Raw genomic sequence first — 23,940 nt, 5'->3', positions numbered from 1 at the left:
CACTTATTTTTATTAACGGAAATTGTGTTATTACATGAGGAAGAGCTAATATGACCAATCAAAATTTTCTCATAGTTCAATCCCAGGCCTCAACTTTTGAATAACATTATCATCATCCTTATTTATTATTTGTATTGCAGTAGGGCCAAGGTGCCCCAGCTGAGATTCACTGTACTCAAAACCCATGTGGTGAGGAATCTGAAGCACAAGTAAACCGCCATATGCTAGTAAATGGGTGATCAAAGCAAAGGAGCACATAAGATGTTTCAGTTTTGGATGGTGGTTAGTGGTTGCTCCACTCAAGTTTCTGAAGCTGGGCTGATCGGTAAATGAACATTGCCCCAGGTTTCTGAATAGGGATATTCAGCTGGCAAACAGTCTAACTATGGTGAATGTGAAAAAGGGGAGAAGAAGTTACAAATTGCGTAAAAATAAAAAGGAGAATTTGACAGAGCTACTCTTCAACTGTTTTTACTGAAGTTTAATATTAGCAAAATACAGTTGTGAACCTGAGGGAGACTCCAAAAAATCACTTAGTACTTATCCTTTTTGATTTACATTTGCTGTTTTTTTATGTTGTAACATGTTGCCATGGAGGAATTGACAATTCATGGCATTAGGGATCCTTGGACAGCACCTTTGAAGATGCCCACAATTTAAGGCTTCAGTCCCGTAAACTGATCCTCATAGGTGGTATTTCTTCCAGATCAGGCCTAAAAGAACAGCTAGAGGACTCAGAGAATTGGTAACTGGGTCTGAACATTCCATCTGTACGTCATAAACTAGAACTTGATACAGGCTGGCAGTGACCTTGTGTTGATTGCCAGGTGGTCTGAAATTACTTGGTAGTTTTAGTCCTGTGCCTGGAAGATGTCCACATCCCAGAAACCACCATTCCAATTGGCAGTCAATACAGTCCAAGCACAGAGCTTAAGAAGTGACAATCATAAGGACAAACCCTAGCTCTAGTTCCCTCCTGCTTACAATAGAGGTATATTAGGTGGGGAAGCTTGTACTACTTTGCTCATTATGTGAATGCTTTAGAACTTCTTGAAATTGTAAGCAAGAAGGAAGGATGGCTCACAAAGCTCTGAGGAGTGTTGGAGTTCCCCCAAGATCTCTTCCACTTGGTTCCCCAAGAATTCACTCTGACTCCAGCCTCATCCCTTAGCTCCTTCATTTGGCACACTAGCAAAGCTACACTGGAAAGGAGTACAGTCATTGAAATGACTCCTGTACTTCCTGGTAGCTAAAATAACACTTTACCACTGGCCCTCTGTTCCTCTTCACAGCTTCAAGCAGTGATCCTGGATGAGAAGGTGAGGAAGGAGGTGAAACATATGCTCCCTGGTTTATTGTGGAGGCCTGGAAATTGAGAGTACAGCCTCCCGAGTGATCCCCTTCCTGGATTGTGCATGGGATATGGAAGGGGCCTTTCCCCATAAGACTTAAATTTAAATGTATACACTTTAATACTTTATATAGTCATAAAGTTAAAAAAAAATCCTTGAATGCAAACAAATTCAAGACAACAACAGCACTAGAGCGTGGAGAGAAATGTGTACAGGAGCTCACAGAGCAGGGCTAGTGCAGAAGTCTTCAAAGTCAGAAAGGCGCTCTTCACAGTGGTGAAACTGACTATACACAAAGCACTCTTGAATACAAACAGGAAACAAACCAAAAAGACGGGAGATATTATTTTCCCCTCTAATCTCTTTCATTTTCAATAAAGTAAGGTGTTACCTAGAACAATAGCGAGTAAACGCATTGCAGGCCTAAGTGTGACTCTTTAAACAAAAAAGACAAGATTCCAATGGTAGAATTGAGATAATCAGACCAATAAATGAGATTAAACTAGGCTGTTTTACTGTTACAATATATAGGAAGTGCACTGCTAGATCAATATATAGAATATTACCATTACACTATATAGGAAGTGGTGTGTTAATTCAGAACATTGATCCAGCTAATGTAGTATCTTGACTTTGGCAGTGGCCAGTATTTAATGCTAACAGAGGAAGAAGAATAACCCTCATAATGCATCTAGCCAATTCTGTACTGTTGGGACATGTGGGAAGGTGATCCCTTCCTTGACCCCTTCAGGTGATCAATGTAATCCTCTGAAGTCTGAGGTCTGGTTTCCTTGGTAACATTGTCATATCTTGCATAGTAGCAAATGTAATTAAATGGTCATAAAATGATCCAGTTTCTTTAAAAATTCTGTTGAGCCATTTGTCTTGGTGGCCCTCATCCAGCAGTGAGCTCTACACAGGCTGACAGTACAACTTATAAAAAATATCTCCTTTTATTGGTCCGCTCTCTACTGTAGCAGTTAACAGCGCCAGGGGTATCAGGAGCAAGGCTGGGAGAGGGGAACAAATGATAGGAGATGGAATGGGTTCATGGGAAACTGTCTTCCAGACACCTCAAGACTCAGGAGGAGCCAGCAAGAGTATCAGTTGGAATGGTCTGTCCTCACTCCCTGCCCTGAACCAAGGAGAACGTGTTCCCCCCTCCCCCCTTTCCCAACTACTCCAGAATCCTTTCATGAAGGTATGGAGAAGGACAGAGGGCCAGTGGGAAAATGTCTTTCCTGGCTGTGCCCCTGCACTGAGCTCAAAAAAGTGTTTTCCCCCGGCCCTCCCCAGGTCTCTGCATGGAACTGGGAAGGGAACCAGACAAGAAGTCATGCTGGGGATTCCCTTGAACTGTGAACCAACACATTTCCTTTTCATTCTCCCAGGGACCTAGACAGAGACAGGAGAAAGAAGGAGGAAGCAGGTAGTGAACAGCGTGAGCTGAACGGTCCCCTCACCAGGGTCAAGGACAGCAAAGGGCCTGGATGCTGAATCTCTCCTCAACTAGGTTAAGTAAAGCAGAGGGGTCTGAAGGCTCCCCACCATGTCATTCACATGCAGAAGGGAAGAAGGTTTCCAACGCTTAGTTCAGTCTATAGGGCCAGGGACCAAGAGGGAGGGTGCTTTGGGGGCAGTGAGTCTCCCATCCCCAGGCTCCCTTCTGTAGAGCCAGAGGAGGCAGAGACAGCAGGGAGGGGATAGCCTAGCTGGGTAAGTGGGGAGCTCTTCTCTCACCAAAATGCCTCCTTGTGGCCCCGGTGGCATCAGAAGCAGGTAAAGCAAGGAGCTCCTGACTGTTGGAGATTAGTCCCCAGCGACAAGGATGGCACTGGGATAGCAGCAAACTCCTCTACAAGCTTAAAGAGAGCAATGAGAAAAGTTGGTGCCCCAGATCCTTTCACGGGACCAGGGAGAGCACAAAGACAACTGTGAGAGGAGCAGGGACAGGTACTTTTGCGTTGCAGTTCCAGATTATCAGTGATGTGTGTGTAGAAGGAGGGGTCATCCTTCAACGTCAGTCACTAGGACTGTGGGATAGGCATACACTCCGGACTGTTGGTTGGGGCAGGGTGAGTGCACCTTTAAGGTATCGCAAAGGGGGTGATTCAGTTTTGGATACACCATATCACTAGTATTATTATTTCACAGTTTTTAAACCATTTTTTTAAAACATCAGGGCTGTTCCCACTCAAACACCTGTTTAAATCATGAAAAAAGTGTGATTATAATTCAACTCTGACAGGAATTTAAAAAAAAAATTCTCTAGACAGACAAACAAGAAATTTCGTATTCATGCTTCAGAAGGTGATATTCAAAGCCTACACCTCAAACGGAGCCAAGGCCAGACACACAGGGTATCCCTACACTGCAGCTGGCAGCTATAATGTCCGGGTAGATGTACGTGGGTAGGCGTAGATGCACTAGCTCTGGGCAGGCGTACATAGGTAAGCATACATGTACTAACTCTGTTTGAGCCAATGTGCTAAAATTAGACGTGTGGCTGCAATAGCATGAGTGGTGGCTTGGGCTAGTCGCTCGCGTGTGTTCCCAGGGGCTCAGGCAGGATTGTACTCAGGCGACTAGCCCTAGCTGCCCCCTGTGCTGCTGCAGCCACGCTACTATTTTTAGCGTGCTGGCTGGAGCAGAGCTAGCACCTGTATGGCTACCTAAGCCAGGAATTACACCTCTCAGCTGCTGTGTGGACAGACCCACAGATAAACTGAAATAGCTATTGTGGAGATCTCCAGAGTCCAGACATACCTAGGGCTGGACTGTGCAGCCAGGGTGAGCACTTACAAATGCAGACAGTCTCGTTGAATTCAGTGGGATTGCTCCCATAAGTGCTCAACGATAGGAGTTAGGGTTGCAGAGGGTAGCACTTGCTGTCTGAGAGTGGCTAGGCTCTGTCCACAGTAGGGTCATTTCTTGTCTGAAGTATTGTTTGAAAGATGTTGTTTTCCCGTCCTGCCCCCCGGCTCATTTTACTTGCTTTACTTTATTATTTGAGCACCAATAGTGTGCTTACAGCTGTAAATATAATAAATTCCTGTCTTGAGATACTGACAGACTAGTTTAGACACACAACACACAGACACAAATAACACACTGAATGGTGATATAAACTCAAAGTAATGGAGAAAATCATTGCTCCAGGGTAATCTGCTATTACTGGCAAGTTGCCAGCCCAAATAAAATGGTGTTAAAAAGGTCCTTTGTATTGGTCTAGTTCTAACTCTGCTGGTGACTTCTGCAGACTTTGGAAAATTGTGGATAATAAGACTCACCTACTTCATAAAGGAATTGTGAGGATTAACTCATGAATTTTTGTAAAGGCTCTGTAAGTAAACTTGGAAGGATTAGAACTGCAGGCTTTAGGACCCTGTGTGGTGGGAGGGGCTCATAGCTCTGGCTCCAGCCTGAGCCTGGAAGTCTACACAGCAATGAAACAGCCCCACAGCCCGAGCCCCATGAGCCCGAGTCAGATGGCATAGGCCAGCTCTGGGTTTTTCTTTGCTGTACAGACCTACCCTCTGTGCCTCAATTCCCCATCTTTCAAATTAGGATAATAGTGCTTCCCTCCCTCAGTGGGGTGTTGTGAGGATAAAAGCAATAAAGTTCAGTTATTGCCTGGGCCAAATAAGTACCTAGAGATAGAGAGATAGATAGATTCGATTGACTTCACACTGGATAAGGCACACAAACAGTATATTTCATTCACTATGGCATAACTTTATGAGGTTGCAATAATTTATTTTTGGCTTAGAGAAGTCAGTTATTGTAAGTCATTAGAAGCCACTTGAGTTATCATGTATCCTTAAATTTTCTTATGTCCTTTTATAATTTGTGAGTAAAGCACTTCCTTGTCTCTACTAAGCAATTGCTATTGATGATTATGATACTGGTGACCACAAATGAAGACGGAAATACTGATCAGTTATAAGTAAGAACCAAATCTGATGTGGCTATTTTTTTCCTTAAAAAATTGAGTTGTTGCCCTGTGGTGTGGCGGTGGCCCACCCCCTGAGAAAAAGGGCTGAACCAGGCCTGAGAGGCGGCGCAGACCAGCAGCCAATCAGAGAAGGCCTTGGGAGAGCCAATCAGAGCAGGGAAAGAGGCAGCCAATCAGGGCTGGGCTAGGTCCTATATAAAGGTTGCCTAGCAGAGGTGAAGGTAATCACTCCCTGACTAGTAAGGGGGGAGGACTGGCTGCTGAGCTGAGCTGAGCTGAGCTGAGCTGAGCTGAGCTGAGCTGAGCTGAGCTGAGCTGAGCTGAGCTGAGCTGAGCTGAGCTGAGCTGAGCTGAGCTGAGCTGAGCTCTGGCCCAGATACCTGCCAGGCTGTGGCCCTTGCTAAGAGGGGTTGCGAAGGTGCATAGGGTCAAAGGCGAAGTGGTCCAGGGAAATAGGCAGGGGGCAGAAGGAGGCTGCCACTAGAGGGTCCCTGGGTTGGGACCCAGAGTAGCAGGTGAGCCTGGGTTCCCCCCCTTGCACTGTCCCTCGCTGTTGAGGAGAGAGACCGTGACCTGCCCCTGCGATAAAAGTCTAGACTCTAGGGTTGTGGTTGGCCACTGAGGCAGGGACAAATGGTAGAACTGCAGTTAACAAAACCCCCCGGAAGCGGGGGTGGTGAGACCAGACTGGTGGGCAGTGTCCTCAAGTGGATGTAGAGTGCTCTGCAGAGGATGCAGCTGAGCAGGGAGGAACATAGGTTCTGGGACAGAGGAGCGGAGACAATGAACAAGCTACCACGTGTTGAGGATGTCCTGCAGCGGTCATGAGCTAATTCCTGGAGTGATCAGTGGGAGGTGTCAGGGGTGGTGAGTCTTGACCCCATCACAGGCCTCCTGTCAAGTCTCCTGTGGCCTTCAGTTCTGGAAAGGTTATGCACCACTTGTCATGGCCTAACTTACCATCCTTATGCATGCAAGGGTCCCATATTGTCTACCATGTGAGAAATATGGGTGTAGCAGGGGGGCAGCTTTTGCCACCAGTAAGATAGTTTACAGCATGTGTGAAAACTACAGTATCTGATACTCATTTTCCAGACTTGGTGCCCTGCTAACTATATTTTTTCAGTACATTTTGCAGTTTGTGTGTGTGTGCATTTCAGGGTGCCATGTTGCAAATGTTTGTATAAATTGTCCAAGCCATATGCTTAGAAAGTGCTGACTTGTTTCCCACCTAAAATTGCAAATGAAGAGCAAATTAAAATAATATAGTGCAGGCATATTGCACTTATGAGTGGTTGTACCAACTCTGAGATTTTGCAGCCCTAGGCAAATAGGAAAATGGCCATCACTTTCACACTAAACATTCATTAGACATTTTGCTGCGTTAGGTCCCATCTACCCAAGAAAATTGACTGATTGCTGACAACCGTTCCCCATCGATTGGTGTTGAAAGGGATTTAATTGCTGGAGTAGATTGGGGAAAAAACTTTTCAGCACCATTACAGGAAGTATTCTTGAGGCCACTTTCTGTAGCAGTTTTGTCCCAGCCACACTGGTGGGTAAATTTTCAAGCATTGGTTTGGAGACCCATCTATGGCAAATATTGTCATGGGTCAGTTTCTTAATCAGCTATAGTACGGATCCATCTGTTGTGGTAGAGCTTGCCTTCAGGGCTGGCCCACAACATTTTGGCACCTGAGACAGGGAGCTCAAATGACGCCCCCATGGCCCCTCACTTGGGCCAAAACTTTGAAAAGGTCGTCTTCCTGTTCTACTCCTCTCATGGTACTGCTCTGCTACCTACCCCAATAAAGGAGAACTAACAACTTAAAATGCCTTGTTCAAAAATTTTAAGTAACACTTACATTTGCTGTTCAGGCATTTGAAATTTTGATTATTCAAACAGATAGAAATACCAGACAAGAAAAGTTAAAGTGGTGCTTTCCAGGGCTTCTTAGTTGCAAAGATTTGAACTGCTTCCTGCTGAAGGTCCACAGTCTGGGCCAGCTCATGATCTATTGAGATGGTTGCAAGGCCGACCAGCCTCTCCTGTGTCATTGTGGAGTGTAGATGTTTTTTATTAACTTCAGCTTGGAGAAGCTGCGTTCTCAACTGGTAACTGTTACAGGAAGTGTTAGAAGTATGCGCAGAGCAACAAAAGCATTTGGAAAGAGTGGTCATCTTATTTTTGCTCATATATTCCAGAACAGCCTTTGGAGTTGATCCTGCTGAAATGAACTTGAAAGCCCTTTCAAGATACATCACCTAAATCCCTCGCATCAATATCGCGCATGTCATCATGCTCATGCTCAAATAAATTGGTTAGTCTCTAAGGTGCCACAAGTACTCCTTTTCTTCATGTGTCAATGCTGTCTCTAGTGCCCTGCATTGCTGGTGTAGGTCTTCAGGTATAGTGAGGAGTTTTGGAATATCATACAACATCCCAAATATACTGCTGTGTTCCTTGAGCTGCATGAAACGTTCTTTAGCTGACTGTATTGCACAGTCTAGCACCTGGTTAAAGAATTCAACTTTGAATTGTTGTTTGGGGTCTCTTGTGGGATTATCCCGTGACTTATAATCAAAATGTCGTCTTCTTTGGTGACTCTTGAATGGGTGGGAAAATAGCTTCAGGGTGAAGTTCCTCTGCCAACTTCTGTGCACTCTTTAAAACATCTTGAAATCCCTCATCTGGCCGGTAAGACTGTAGGTATGACTTTGCTTTCTCCAGTTGTTCCATTGCTCCATATATATCCAGGTCAACATCATGGAGTCTCTTGCTTACAACATTTATTTCAAACAATAAGTCATGCCACATCACTAAGCCACACAGAAATTTGAAGTTATGTATGTTTCTGGTGATTCCATTTCCCTCTCCCACTGTTCTCCCATGAACAGTTCCAGTCCTAGCATCATCCCCCATAATGGCAACTATGGTGGCAACTATCTTCCTAATTTGGTGTGTGTTAGGTTTTATCGCCTCCACTCAACTTTCCCATCATGTGGTACTCAGTGGTTTCAGTGTTGGAGGATGTTCCCAGATGATGCTTCAAGATTTGCCATCGATGAGTTGATGCACAGAAAAATACATAGATGCTTTGAATTACATTAAAAAATTCAGCAGCCTCACTAGAAGCTGATGCTGCATCACTGACCACCAAGTTCAATGAATGAGAACTGCATGGGAGAAAAAAGCTTGAGGGTTTAACTCTCAGATCTGTGTCTGCACTCCTCTGTTCTTTCCTCTCATGTTGGCACCATTATCACAGCCCTGACCTCTCCTGTCCACTATCGCAATTCCCGTAGCTTCCAGCTTTTTAAGAAACTACAGGAGCTGATATGACAAATGTGCATCATCAATGTCAGATTCTAGAAAATGCTCTCTGACAGTCACCATTGCAGGGACATTTTCACTAGGTTCTGTTGTTGTTTTTACAAAACACACCATTAAAGTCATTTGTTCCGTATGGCTGATGTCAGGTGTGCAATCCAGAATAACAGAGTAATATCTTGCTGACTTCAGATCTGCCACAATCTTCTGTTTGAGTTTTGTTGCCAGTAACTGTATGATCTCATTTTGAATTTTTTCCAAGGTAGTGGTGTGTACATTTCTTGGGTGGTGACTCTTCTTAGATGCTTCTGGAGTACAGCATCAAACTCAGCCATCAGCTCCACAATTTTAAGGAAGTTTCCATTGTTTGGCACATACAGCTGGTCTGAAGTGCCAGGCAGTGCTAGGTTTTGGGTAGCAAGCATTCTCACAATGGCAATGAGCCTTTTCAGAACATGTTGCTGGTAAAGAGACTCTGATGCAATCTTCTCTTGATGCTGATCATCTATGGTGGCCTTTAACCTTTGTCTCCTCTCAAGCTCTTTCCACCTATGGAATGTTCTCTGGTGATTTGCTGCCTTCTCATGGCATGCCAGATTTCTAGCCAGATTTTTCCAGTCCTTTGTTCCTGTGGAACCCAATGTAGCTGGAACATTAGACTGGAAGAGTTTGCAACAAAAACAGTATGCAGCATTTTGGGTTTTTGAGTAGATAAGCCATGGCCTCTCCACTTTGTCACCACTGGGGATTTCACGCCAGTAATGTGTTGGATGGAAACTTCATGTTCCCCAAAGACAATGAAAATAGAAGTTTCACTTGCTGTAGCCCATGCAGTACAAGGAAGTCCCTCAGGCTACTGCTCAAGTGGGTCCAAAGTCCTGGATCATCTAGACTTAAGGAAATAAAGTCAGCAGCAGCTGTTTCTTGCACCTCCACCACACTGTTCTCTGATCTATACTTTTCTTCAGGAATGTGCCTGGTTACACCCATTTGAGATGGAGATATGGATGCTGCAGTAGCTGCCAGGTCACCTGCACTCCAACTAACTGGAAGATCAGGTATCTCCTCACCACTCACATCCTCACTGGGGCTGGAAGGCTGACCGTGAACATTTGTGTCTATGTATCTCAGGAGAGCTCCTTCCTGCTTAGATAGAAAAGCTTCCTTTGCTTTCTTTCTTTTTCTGAATGCTGCCCCAGAGGGGTGTTTTCTTCTTTCACTCATGACTGCTGTGCTGTGCCAACTATAGTGGCTCTCAACACTCAGTTGAAGGGGACAAATAAGCAGGCTGGTAGCAGGGCCTGAGTGAGGGAAGATATCCGTGTCTTAAGGGCCTACCTGGCTCCTACTACTTCAGCCGACTGCCTGTTCTTCTCAAGTGCGTTCAGGGAAGCAGCAAGAAACAGGAAGCTCCCTGAGAAGCTGGTGTTAATCAGTCCAGGCTCCTGGGGGTGTGAGAGAGGTACATAAGAGGCTCCTCCTCCTCCTCTCTCTCCCTGCAGCTCTTGTTGCTTTCTGTTATTCCCTCTCACCTTTTTCTCTTAGCTGCCTGTTTTATGTCTCTTGTGCCCTCCTTCCTCCAGCACAGCGCTCTACCATCTCTGTGCATCTAGAGCAGAGAGAATACATATGCACCAGCAGCAGACACAATTTTCTACACTCTGGGTCCTCGTGGCACGCCCCCCCCCCCAAAGTCTAGCATCTGAGGCAGCTGCTTCAGTTCCCCTCATGGTAAGGCCAGCCCTGCTTGCCTTGTCAACCCCAGAGTTGTCACGCTGAACTTCGGAGTGGTTAAGAACAATGGGCCTGATTTTCAGAGATGCTGCGCACCCACTGCTCTCACTTACATCAGTAGGGGCTGTAAGCATTCAGCTCTTCTGAGAATCTGGCCCAGTTACTTAATTGTTCTTAGAGAAATAGCAGCATAGCTCATGCTAACGCAATATGGCAGGGATGTCCCTTTTTTGCATCTTTTCCTGTTTTGATTTGTTTGCAGTGTTTTTATTTGTTGCACATATATAGTATCTTTGTAACTATAAATACTACCAGTAATTCAGATGTAGCAAAGCATCATTCATTTCGTCCTAGTAGCTGGTACTGTGTTCTGAAGTGATAAATCTAATTTTAGCTTTCTGTATTAGAATTCTGTTTGCAAACTTACTATGGGGTAGGTGTGATGCTTCATGCTGTAATATTTTTATACGGCTTGATGAATATCCTTAAGTACGTGGAAACTTCATCAAAATTAATCTTTCATTTAATCTTTTTTCTGAAATTGGATTTTAAATGCTAGATTTAAGTAACTTGTCAATATTGAAGCTCTGAAAAGTATGTGTACTCTGTATTTTGGTGCATTAAAGCTACATTATTCTGGATCTGGAGACTTGTCAATATGGAGAAGACTTGCTGGGAAACTGTCTAGTTTCACAGAAAACAGTTTGTCCATCTCCCTACCCAGCACTATCTTATATAAAATATTACTCAGAAAAATCTCTATCTCCATCAGGTGAAATATTTTTCATGCATTGGAATTGGGAGGGGAGGGGACTTGGGGTGAACTAAGTCACAGTAATGGCACTAAGCACACACAACACCATTCTAGCCCCTCATCCATTCAGACTCTTCCAGCAATTGTTTTACTTTACCGATTTAAATCGGCAAGTAAAAACCTTGAGTTAAATAACCAATTTTAAGTTTGCATTTGTACTTCCAACTTTTTTTAGGAAAATAACTAAAATCTCATTAGTGTTCAACTAAAACATGTTTTTTTAAAACTAAATTTGGTACTTCTTTGGGAGGATATACCATATCTGCACACTTATTTAAGCAGTTATATAGCTTAATTTACCTTTATTCAGGTTCTTAACTTACGTTTATGTTAAATTGTGAATGATGCATTTCTTATTTACTAAATTTTTTTTAACTTGTGATTTGTCTCAAGCTGTATGTGAAAAGAAATAAAAATTCAACTAAAATACACAAACATTATTAATATTATTAAATTTACATTAAAAGTGCTGGGTATATAAGAAATTTATCAAAACACATTTTGCATTTAAAATTAACTGATTTTATTCAACAAAAGTATGGTGTAGTTTTTTTCTAGACACTGTGTTCTTCAGGATCGTAGAAGGAGTAGATCCCATCCTCTCTAACTTAATTTTAATTCATAGATTGGAAGAAGAAAAACAAGCTTTCCTGTTTTTCTCTCTTCTCCCCCCACCCCAAACTTCTAATTGGTTTCTTTAACACTGGTCATTGAACTGAACCAGTTGAATGAACTAAGATCAAAATATTCTCTTTGCACTTTCAGAAGAGGCTCTTGCTATGAAAAGCTGATTTTGCATTTCAACAAACTCTGGTTCCTGGTACTTAGCCAATGATTTCCACCAAGTCAGTGGTATGGCTTTCTTTAAAACATGGTATCAAACATGTATGCTTAGTATTATTGCTTGTATTTTAATTTACATGATTTTAATAGACTACAATTTTAGGCCTTAACACAGGATGTTGTAATTTCAAATTTAATTTTTGAATTATTTAAATTTAAAAATCCAATTTAAATGTTCAAAAATCTAATTTTTTAAAAAAAATTAGATTAAAATTTTATCCACCCTGTTAGAGAGACTCAGTGTTAATACTGGAAATATTAGGTTTGTAAAGAAATCTATATGGCAATCAAGCAAATGTTTAAAGTAATGTTACTTTTGTCACTATCTGACTGGGAGAGTGCCATTTAATCTTAATGCAGTGGAAGTTCTTAGTTTTTGATACTGCTTAAATCCTTTTCAGTTTAGACTTTTAGATCCTTTGTGATCCTGCCATATGGTGTAAGTGGCACATTTATTTGATACAAGACTGAAGAAAGACTTTGGTAATTTGAATGAATTGGAAGCTGAAATGCCTTAACTATTTATTCAGAACCTGAATGTGCTTAGTTTTTTTTGCTGTGAAGAAGTGGTGTTGTAACTCAACATGGGCTCCTCTTGTCTGTGTTTCATAAGTGGAGCAAATGCATATTAACTAGGCGGGTCAGAGATTCTTCCACAGAAGAGTTTTAATTGAAAAATGCCAGTTTGTCAAAACCAAAACACTTTGTGGAAACACATCAGTTGAGATTAAATGTTACCCAGGAAACTTGGTTGGGAGGGTGAGGGGAGACCGAACGAAAGAGAGAGAGACTGCAAAAAAAAAAACCCAAGCACTGCCTGGTGAGCACACTTACCTGGGATGTAAGAGACCAAGGTTGATTCACTGGACTATAGTTAGTCTTTCTCTCATGGTTGGTGGGGTGTGGTGTGGGTTTTTTGTCTCCCCCCGCAAAAAAAAAAAGTTTGAAGTTTCATTTTTGTTCCAATTTAGAATCAAGCCAAATTTCAAAACCTTGAAATTTTTTGCAGAATGGATTTCTTGCTTTCCAGCCAGTCCTAATATTAACTGCATGAACTGAGTCATGCATTAGTGGTAAGAAGTGGACCTTCCCTCTTCTGCTCCCCTTTATCTCAACACTTGAGGCCCCAACAGCCTCTTTGACCTCTACACAATGGGGATCTCTGAGGCCTGAAAGAATGGTCACCTGAAGGGTTGGAGTTAGGGAACAGCCACTCTAGGCACCAGGCTCACAGTAGAAACTACATATTATCTCAGTGAAAAGCCTTTGGAGGCCAATGCTGCAATAGCTGCATTAGTATTTGTGCCAGCTGATTTTTAATTTTCTTGCTTTCAGAGCTTTTATTGGTGATTTAGTAACTTCTTAGGATACACTATCAACTGGTTTAAATAGTCTGGATTCAATTACCAACCATGCTTTCAAGTTAGTGTTACAGGGAATGAGGGAGGCAATGAATGTGGGAGGCAACCTAGTGACAGAGGATGTGGAAAAAGCTAATGTACTCAATGCTTTTTTTTGCCTCTGTCTTCACTAACAAGGTCAGCTCCCAGACTGCTGCGCTGGGCATCACAGCATGGGGAGTAGATGGCCAGCCCTCTGTGGAGAAAGAGGTGGTTAGGGACTATTTAGAAAAGCTGGATGTGCACAAGTCCATGGGGCCGGACGAGTTGCATCCGAGAGTGCTAAAGGAATTGGCGGCTGTGATTGCAGAGCCATTGGCCATTATCTTTGAAAACTCGTGGCAAACGGGGGAAGTCCCTGATGACTGGAAAAAGGCTAATGTAGTGCCAAACTTTAAAAAAGGGAAGAAGGAGGATCCTGGGAACTACAGGCCAGTCAGCCTCACCTCAGTCCCCGGAAAAATCATGGAGCAGGTCCTCAAAGAATCAATTCTGAAGCACTTACATGAGAGGAAAGTGATCAAGAACAGTCAGCATGAATTCACCAAGGGAAGGTCATGCCCGACTAATCTAATCGCCTTCTATGATGAGATTACTGGTTCTGTGGATGAAGGGAAAGCAGTGGATGTATTGTTTCTTGACTTGAGCAAAGCTTTTGACACGGTCTCCCACAGTATTCTTGTCAACAAGTTAAAGAAGTATGAGCTGGATGAATGCACTATAAGGTGGGTAGAAAGTTGGCTAGATTGTCGGGCTCAACGGGTAGTGATCAACGGCTCCATGTCTAGTTGGCAGCCGGCGTCAAGTGGAGTGCCGCAGGGGTCGGTCCTGGGGCCGGTTTTGTTCAATATCTTCATAAATGATCTGGAGGATGGTGTGGATTGCACTCTCAGCAAATTTGCAGATGATACTAAACTAGGAGGAGTGGTAGATACGCTGGAGGGCAGGGATAAGATACAGAGGGACCTAGACAAATTAGAGGATTGGGCCAAAAGAAATCTGATGAGGTTCAATAAGGATAAGTGCAGGGTCCTGCACTTAGGACGGAAGAACCCAATGCACCACTACAGACTAGGGACCGAATGGCTAGGCAGCAGTTCTGCGGAAAAGGATGTAGGGGTGACAGTGGACGAGAAGCTGGATATGAGTCAGCAGCGTGCCCTTGTTGCCAAGAAGGCCAATGGCATTTTGGGATGTATAAGTAGGGGCACAGCGAGCAGATCGAGGGACGTGATCGTCCCCCTCTATTCGACATTGGTGAGGCCTCATCTGGAGTACTGTATCCAGTTTTGGGCCCCACACTACAAGAAGGATGTGGATAAATTGGAGAGAGTCCAGCGAAGGGCAACAAAAATGATTAGGGGTCTGGAACACATGACTTATGAGGAGAGGCTGAGGGAACTGGGATTGTTTAGTCTGCAGAAGAGAAGAATGAGGGGGGATTTGATAGCTGCTTTCAACTACCTGAGAGGTGGTTCCAGAGAGGATGGTTCTAGACTATTCTCAGTGGTAGAAGAGGACAGGACAAGGAGTAATGGTCTCAAGTTGCAGTGGGGGAGGTTTAGGTTGGATATTAGGAAAAGCTTTTTCACTAGGAGGGTGGTGAAACACTGGAATGCATTACCTAGGGAGGTGGTAGAATCTCCTTCCTTAGAAGTTTTTAAGGTCAGGCTTGACAAAGCCCTGGCTGGGATGATTTAATTGGGGATTGGTCCTGCTTGAGCAGGGGGTTGGACTAGATGACCTCCTGAGGTCCCTTCCAACCCTGATATTCTATGATTCTATGATAGTATCAGAGAATCTAATCATTCCAGAAAGTCACCGGTTTGATTTTTACATTAGTTTAGAGGTGTGTAGTATATTGATCTATTGTATCTTTTTGTTCAGAACACTTAGAGCTTTTACAAGTTATATTCTACCTTAAGCTATCACAGTGTTCATCACATTTCCATAAAATCAAATTCATGTTTCTTTCAATCTCTTTATCAAGGTTTTATAAAAGCCTTGTGTACACATTCTCAATGTGTACTTCTTCCACATGGAGGGACAATGGAGTTTTATTCTTCTGTGGCTCTTTTTTTTTCACCGTGACTGTAGCCATTAAATAAATTAGAAATCATTGTTTGAGTATTCTTTGTTCAGCACACTATGAAGATTAACTTCATAGACACATTTAGTTTTTCCATTCTGTTTGAGTTTTATTCCGCTCTGACCCAATGATGTACTGGGGAGAGATCCATGGTGGGTTCTAATGTATTGAACTGTATAATGTATTGAACTATATACATCTTTTAAGCTACATAATAAGAAAGTCATATTGTCACCACTAGAAGAAGATCTTGTACAAACAAAACTGGCTATTGTGTTAGGTTATCCTTACGCTGTGAGTATTTTTCATTTATAAAGATCGTGGTAAAGTGGAAGTGAGGGATTTGTGCTCTGAGGATGTCCTATAGAAATAACAGGTGACTATTAGAGCTGGTTGAATTATTTGGCAATAAATTATCCAGAAAATTTAACTCTTATGTCGATGAATCATTAACGAACCAATCCTGATAGCCCATAATGTATTTGACCAATGGTCTTATGCAAACAAACATTTCCTCTGAGTTGTTTGTAAATTATTCACTTTGACTGTTCATGGTCTTTGGTCACTAAAATGAAATGGAACTGTTTGTGATCCCTGATTGGATAACTGAAACTTTCTATAGAAGAGAATAATGAATAGCACAGTGCTGACATGAATTTTGAAATGAATAATCATTTGTACAAATAGCTGTTGAACTCTTGATATTTGCAAACATTGTCTCAAATAGACTGCTGGTGCATTACATTGTGCATGAACATATCGTGTGCGTACACACACACTCTCTCTCTCATTTTGCAGTCTGAGTAGGGCCATTAGAACCATCTTTTTAAAAAGAGTAACAAGATAATTTGTGGTTTAAAAATTCCATTTATTCACTATTTCTTATATTGATTATTATCTAGCATTAACAATTATCCTATTAGTTTTACTTTGAAATGGCACCAAAATCCTGAATGGGCACTGAAACTTGTGATGTCAGTGCAAAATGACATACATCCTTCTGATCTCTGAAGTATTAGAATTACTGTACAAGCAAGTCCTGCAGACATACCGCAGAGGTGAGACCGTCGAACTTTAGATGGGGGTGGGAGGGCTAAGTTAGCATATTGATGTTGGCCATGCTGTATGCATAACTAGCTCAAGCTAGTCAGGGAAGTCAAATTTATAGTAAGTAGCCTGGTTTTTAAATTAGTCAGAACATCTACAATGCAGAGTGCATAGAATTATCCTCACAGAGGAGCTGGAAACTATTCCCACCGAGAGCGCAAATTTAAATATCAATTTATCGTTCATTTAAGTGAGAGAAAGACAGGCTCTTGTTTACATCACCAAAATGAACAAAAGTTCAAAACAAACACTGGAGAACACTGCACCTTTTGCAGTTTGTTTTAATGGGTAGTGAGGAGAAAAACAGGTTGGGTCGGGGGGAGGAGAATGGCTTTGGTGAAGAAACTGTGCAAAGCCAGAAGCTTCCAGACCTCAGCATTAAAACGCTTTATGAAAAAGATTAACACAAAGCATCTGAGCCAGCCCAAGTTTACTGGGAAAATTCAGGTCAAACCCTGGATTAATGCTTTGTGTGTTCCACTGATAACCTTGATGTTTTCCTTCTTATCTGTCCCTTCCTCTCATGGTTATTTAAGACCCATATTCTTTCTATTAGGGAATCCAAAAATGTCTGCAACTGCTCCCAATGCCATCAGTCTTTCACATAAATTGAGCACTAATACAGTATCTTTGATTTTTCAATACTGGAATATTTAGATGAGTAATTAGCAGACCTAGTGTTAAACATCTGTTTCTCTGGGTAAAATTCATTCTGTCTGCACAAAGCCTAAGTAATTGGGTTTTATGTCCCGAGTCCATTAAAGTTTGGTAGGGAGTTGGGGGGAGGGGATGTAGATCAAATGTATGCTGGCCATAGGCCTCCTATGCAGGCTGTCTGTGGCCTCTATTCAGTTTATGGGCTGCAATAGTCACTGCAGATCATCCACCTACTTTATGCTGGAGATTTGGGGCACTCAAGATGCATCCTGTGAGTTGATATCCCAGTTTTTGTGTGCCATTCTGAATTGGCCTACTTGGGGCCATAAGAAATCCCCCTGCTGCATTCAGGAGCTGTGTAGGTTCCAATGCAAAAATGCTTTGCCTGTCCTCACTGCCTCCCTTCAGACCTGAGTGAATTTAACTCCTTAAGTATAACCAGTAATGCATGTGTTCAGAGGTACCTGTGTTATCACGGGACCATCCATGGTGTGCTCAATAAAATCATGGTTTAAAAAGGTACTTGACCTTTAATAAGCTGTGTCCTGTCATTGCAATGGCTGCCCAGACATATTCATCTGTGTGAGAGGATTTCTGTTAACGTTGATTATGGATACAGTCAGGGCTGTCCCTAGGAGGGTGCGGGAGCCTGGGGAGGAAGTGACGCGTCCCTTCCAGGAGTGACCATGCTGGCCAATCGCACCGGCCCACGGGACCCCCCAAAGTGCGGGCCCTGGAGCAGTCACCCCAGTTTGCTGTACCCGAGGGATGGCTCTGGGTACGGTAACCAGGAATGACACAATGGTCAAAACATCATAGACTGAAAATCAAACACTATGGTCCAGATCCTCAGCTGGTGGAAATCAGCCTAGTCCTGTCTAATTATGTAAATTTTAATAGGGGGGAGTAATTACCCATTGGAACAATTCTCCATCACTAGCAATTTTTAAATCAAAATCAGATGTTGATTGTCTAAATGATCTGCTCTAGGAATTACTTTAGAGAAGTTCTGTGGCCTGTGTTTATACAGGAGGTCAGACTAGATGACCACAGTGGTCCTTTCTGGCCTTTGTATCTATCAATCTATACCAGCTGAGGGTCTGGCCCTTTGTGGTTTTTCATATTATAAAACATTACAGGGAATCATCCACTTGATATAGGTAGAGGCCATGCAGAACAAAATGCAGATTATTTTGATGAAGTGGAGGAAAGCTGAACCCAGGTCACCATTCTCCTTTTAATTAAAATTGATACATTTAAGCCTTCCCTGGCAACCAGGCTTTGGATGAAAGGTAAGCGCACCATTGACGCAGTGTTATTGGAATACAAGGGTTTGTTTGTGACGTTTCTGTCTCCTTCTGATACCTGTTTAAATGTTGTTTCAATGTTAAACAGTAACGTTCCATGCTCCCCACCACTGCCTTGGGCTTTTAACTGAGACCGGTCAACTTGTTTACATTGGAGGGGCTAAGATAAGGCCACTCTTGCTTTCCAAAACCCATTCTTTACCTGATGTGGAAAGTGAGCAGCATTTGTGCTACAGATCCCATCCCTGCCTTTCCATTTCTCCATTTGTCTAGCACCACCATGTAACATACTCATGTGTGGCCAGCTTGGCTGGTTATTGCTTCTGCTGCTTTCTCTTGACCCCAGCACTTCCTTCAGGTGGGGGAGAAATGCTGCACCTTACCTACATGTTACAGCACTTCCTCTTCCCCGTCCTCCCCTGCATCTCATGCATGCAGCACTGCGTGCAAGAGAGATGGGTTAGCTCTGCTCCCTGACCCCTGATTTCCCTTCATTTGCGGTACAGTCAGAGGGCAGCAGAAGATGAGGAAGAGAGCCCTGGGAAGGTCTCTTTCTACACATGGACTGTTGTCCTACTTTATATTGTCTTCCAAACCAAGCACAGCTTCTGGTGCAAAATCCTGCCAGAAAAAAGAGCTACATTTTAAATAAATAACAGATAAAGGGGGAGATTTTTCAAAGACGCAAAGAACAGTTAGGTGCCCAGCTCCTATTGAAAGCCAACAAAAATGGACACCTAATCCCATTTGTGCCATTGAAAAATCTCTCCCCATGTGAACAAGTTTAAATGGACAAGCAGAGAAGGAAGATAATAGGTAATACTAGCTCATACAGAGTGTGCACCCTCCGGCCAGCCTCGCCTTGCTCAAATAAGATAGTAAATTACCAGGGTAAAAGTGAGGCATAGAAAAGGAAACAAAATCTTCACTCCCTAGAATTCTTTGGGAGAATATATTTCAAGTCGTCTTTGTTTTGGAGAGAGGTGGTTGACGTATAGATGGAAGGAGAGGTTGTCTTAGGGCATGACTACACTGGCAGAGTTACATTGCTGCTCAGAGAGCACTGAAGGGAAACTGCTGTTGTGTGTTCACACTGTCAGCTGCCTGCACAATAGCATGTTCACACTTGCGGCATTTGCATCGGTATTCAGAGTGGTGCACTCTGGGCAGCTAACCCACAGAGCACCTCTTCCTCTTCTGCTGCTAAGAGTTGTGGGAAGGCAGAGGGGGTCACGGGGCATCCTGGTTCCTGTCCCAGTGCCCCGTGATCATTGCTTCTCATCCCAGCAATCCCTGTGCTTCAGTCCACATTTGGTGCCATCTTTCAATGGTTTGTGTACTGCGTGCTCTGCCTCTTTGGTCTGCAGGAGAGTGAGTAACGGCAAATGGTGAGTAACTGCAGGGTCAGGGGAAATCAGTGTTCCAGGACCGTACTGTACACTGGGCACGTGGCTCTTGGAGAGAGCCAGCACTGGCGGGGAGGGCTTATAACATTCCTGTCCCCATATTTTCCACAGGCTGTGTTCATTATGGAAAATATCTCGCTGCTGAGGGTGAGCAGGGAATCAAGGGAGGGTTTTCTCCAAGAATGCGGCCTCTGCCCTGGCCCTTATGAGGCTTGCCTGTGTACAGCAATGGTCCCCCCTTTCCCCCCCCGCAAGTGACAGCAGAGTGGCGTGGGAAAGTTACCTTTAATGGGGCAAGAAACAAAGCAGTTCTGCCAAAGAACCTGCGGCAGCGGATTGCACAGTGTCTCCATGAGAGTCTCCTGGAGATCTGAGGTGCATTCCCTTGAAGTGAGGGAGTCAATCAACACCTTGTTCCGCTGCTCAGACTAGGCACTTGGTGGTATGTGCATCATACAGACACAAGCCTGCTTTCTGCAACCCTCCTCCCCCCAACAACTCGCTTCAGCGATTCCCATAATCAAAGCCACTTACCAGGGGCCGCCTCCTCCTGTTTGCACTTCACCAAGATCTGACAGCTGTGACTGGCTAGCCTCCTCTGGGGTAGAGAAGAGCTCCTGGCTGCATGCATCACTGACCTCCAAGTCATCCTCTGCCTCTGGGTTCCCCTCCCTCTCCACATCCTCATCCAAGATTTCCTCCTCCTGGCTCGGTCCACTCTCGACTGGCATGCGAGCCACCAAAGTATCCACAGTGGCCTTCGCAGTGGAGGTGGGATCGCCAACAAGTATCACATCCAGCTGTTTGTAGAACTGGCAGCTCATGGGCGCAGCACCAGAGCGGCGATTTGCCTCCTGCACCTTGTGGTAGGCGTTCCGCAGCTCCTTCACTTTGACAATGCGCTGCAGTGTATCCCAGTCATGGCCCCCTTCTGTTATGCATCGTGAAATCTGCCATGGGTATCATAATTCCTATGACTGGAGCTCAGCTGGGACTGCACAGCCTTCTCTCCCCAAATGCTGATGAGGTCCAGCAGCTCGACATTGCTACAAGTGGAGGATCGCCTGGCAGGCCTGGCCACCTGGAAAGATGTGCTGAGACCACTGCACGTGTCACTGAACAAACAGGAAGGGGACTTTCAAAATTCCCAAGGAATTTAAGATGTGGGGCTCACGGTGGGTCACCTAAGGACAGGGCAGTAGAGTTCAAACAAATGACCAGAGAGTTGAGAACAGACATTGTAGGACACCTCCTGGAGGCCAGCTGCAGCGCTGTAATTGACCAGGATGTCTACATTGGCATCGTGGTGCTGTAGCCCAGCACAGAAAGCTGTACGCCTCTCGTGGGGGTGGTGGTTTTTTTTGTTTTGTTTTTTACAGCGCTGCAACTGTGCAGTTTCTGCGAACTAAGTGGCTTGGCAGTGCGTCCACCTTGGGAGTTACAGCACAGAAAGCTGCTTTACTGCACAGAAACTTGCCAGTGTAGACAAGGCCTTAGAAAAGTTATGTCTGTAAGGAAGAGAAGGAAGGGATAAGGCAAGCAGAATCTGCATGTTTCTTTGTGATTTATACCAGCTAAGGATCTGGTCCACCGATTCCAAGCAAGTCATCAGGATCTGAGTGACGTGTGTCTTACATGCCTCCTTATAGAAATGTGATCTTGGTGATTTTCTGTGCCTGTGCTGAAGGCTTAAGACTTCAAGTCTTTGTAATGTTTTGGGTTTATATGGCTGTCTGTCAGACTCGTGAATCTTTCAACGTAATGTGTGAAAAGAGCCCCAATTATTTATAAATAACCTCCTTTTGATATAATGTTTGCCATTTTTACATCTCACCTTTCAGATGTCTCTCACAGGGTATGATAGGTCTGAACTATACAATTATTTCTCCCTGCATTATTATAATCTGATGTTTGAGAGGGAGGCCTGAACTGAATCATTGATCACTGATGTCTGGACAGCTGAATCATTTTAGAGCAATACTGCATCAGTTGGGGGAAAATATGACTCTCTTGTGACTCTCTTGTGTTTCAAAATAACTTGTATTGTTTTGATTGAACATATTTTAAGTGTTCATCTTTAATAGACTGTGGTCACATACCACAATCATAGTGAATCCTCAAGAAAATTGAATTAGCATAAGCAAGATCGTTTGTAAAACTCATGTGCTTTAAAATAGGGAAAAAAGGATTGTAAAGATGTCGACTACAAATGATATAAAATCTAGTGCAATGAATTTGTGATAACTTTACATTTTGTGCTGATTAGCTCACTTGTCATCTTCTCTCTGCCTTCCACTCCCATATAAACCCATAGATGTTATTAGCTATCGCTTGCGTATTGTGTCTCCAAAGGAAGTTTTATAACACATTTAAAATTAAATAAGCAGCAAAATGACACTTTAAAGAAACATATAACAGTAAAGGAAAAAATCTTTTAGAAGCAATACAACTTATAATTAATTAGTCAAAACTCATTGTATGCAGTCAAGTTAAAACGCATCTGCCTCTCTCAAGAAAAATTACCCAGTGTCTTGGAGTGTTCAAATGCTCCCTACACCTGGCTGATCTTGTTGCTATATACTAATATATACTATATAATATATACTAATTCTGTTTACCATCTTACCTGGAGAGGAGATAAGGAAACCAGGCATTCATGAAACTGACTCTATCTGTGACTAGCAATATCCATCTTAAATTAAAATCAGTATTTATGAGTTCATTGCCTACACCTTGTAACTTTTTAGTTCACTCTCATCAGAATGATATGTATCCCAATTCCCTCCACTGGACAAATCAGTTTACTCCTATAAAGGACAAGGCATTGTCTGTATAACAGAACTGGAAATTCATAATGTATCAAAAGTACAATAATAGTAAATAGTTAGTATATTTCAGTCATTTACTACCCACACCGAAAATCAAATTCAATAATCTCTCTTCCTTGCCTTCCCCCTCAAAGAAAACACTTTCAGAGTCACCATCACATTCTCTTGTCTGGCCACAGATGACAGCTGATTTCTTTAATTTTCTATAGCGGGTGATTTGTTGACCATGAGAAAAACAGAAAATAAATGTTTACATTTAGAGAAAACCAGTAGCTTAACAAAAACCTGTCGGGTGACACTTCGGAATGGGTTCCCCTGAACTGTAAGTTTGGTGGACTGAATGGTGTTTGTCTAGATGGCCTGTAGTGAAGGACATTATTGCCTGCGCTTCCTTAAACTCTGTTCTTGACTACTCTCCATAAGTGTCTCTTGAATTCCTGTCGGACCATAACAGTGCTCTGACATACGTTATGGGAGAGGACTTTTTAGTCTGTGCTCTTTGGACAGAGAGTGCTGAGATGGGGCTAGGCTCCAAACATCTTCCTTTCACTGCCTCTCCTAAGAGACTGAAAGTTTTTTTTGTTTTTGTTTTTTTCTTCTGGACAGTCTGTGTGAAATTGCTAAATGAATCTAAAATGAAGTGCTCTAATTTTAAAATAAGTTTTATTTAGAAAAGAGAGAGAACAGATAAAAACAAAAGAAACACTCTGGATAATGTAATCTAGACACTTGGCAAAGCCCATCTAGATTGGTTCATCTTAGGTTTGTTTCCAGCACAGTAACAGACTTACGGTTTGTAGAGGGCATAGTTTCCTTATCAGCCCTCAGCCCTCAGCCTGCATTCTTTATCTTACTGGCACCTGTCAGAGTCCTAGCCTCTGATAATCCCATCTCTCTGGTTTCTGTATATCTCCCTCTTTCAAGTCCCTTTTTCACTTAGTCTGTGATCCTTTGCTATTCAGAGTCTTACAGGGTTCATTATCATATCAGGGTGAAATTACCTCAGTATTGCGACTATAAAATGTTTGACTAGAGGGGTCATCTGCCTAAAGTCATCTTAAAAAAAACCAAGGGCACTAAATCTTGATTTGCTTGTCACTGTTCCTTGCTAGAGATG

The 23,940-nt window shown here is 43.1% G+C and overlaps 1 protein-coding gene across 7 annotated transcripts in view; it reads left to right on the top strand.

Moving 5' to 3' along the window:
* Window positions 1-23,940, top strand: part of ANO4 (anoctamin 4) — a 288,922-nt gene that overhangs the window by 19,989 nt on the left and 244,993 nt on the right. Inside the window, exon 1 of one of the 7 annotated variants that reach the window (XM_073327402.1) lies at window positions 14,048-14,154. The exons of the other annotated variants lie outside the window; for them this stretch is intronic. The gene's annotated coding sequence lies outside the window, so the exon portion shown is untranslated. Of the gene's footprint in view, window positions 1-14,047; window positions 14,155-23,940 lie in introns of those variants that run through there. 7 annotated transcript variants of the gene reach the window in all.

The sequence above is a fragment of the Lepidochelys kempii genome, chromosome 1 (assembly GCF_965140265.1).
Source record: "Lepidochelys kempii isolate rLepKem1 chromosome 1, rLepKem1.hap2, whole genome shotgun sequence".
In the NCBI taxonomy this organism is placed as follows: domain Eukaryota; kingdom Metazoa; phylum Chordata; order Testudines; family Cheloniidae; genus Lepidochelys; species Lepidochelys kempii.
The sequence above is the reverse complement of the archived record's forward strand: the minus strand, read 5'-3'. Positions and strand labels throughout refer to the sequence as shown.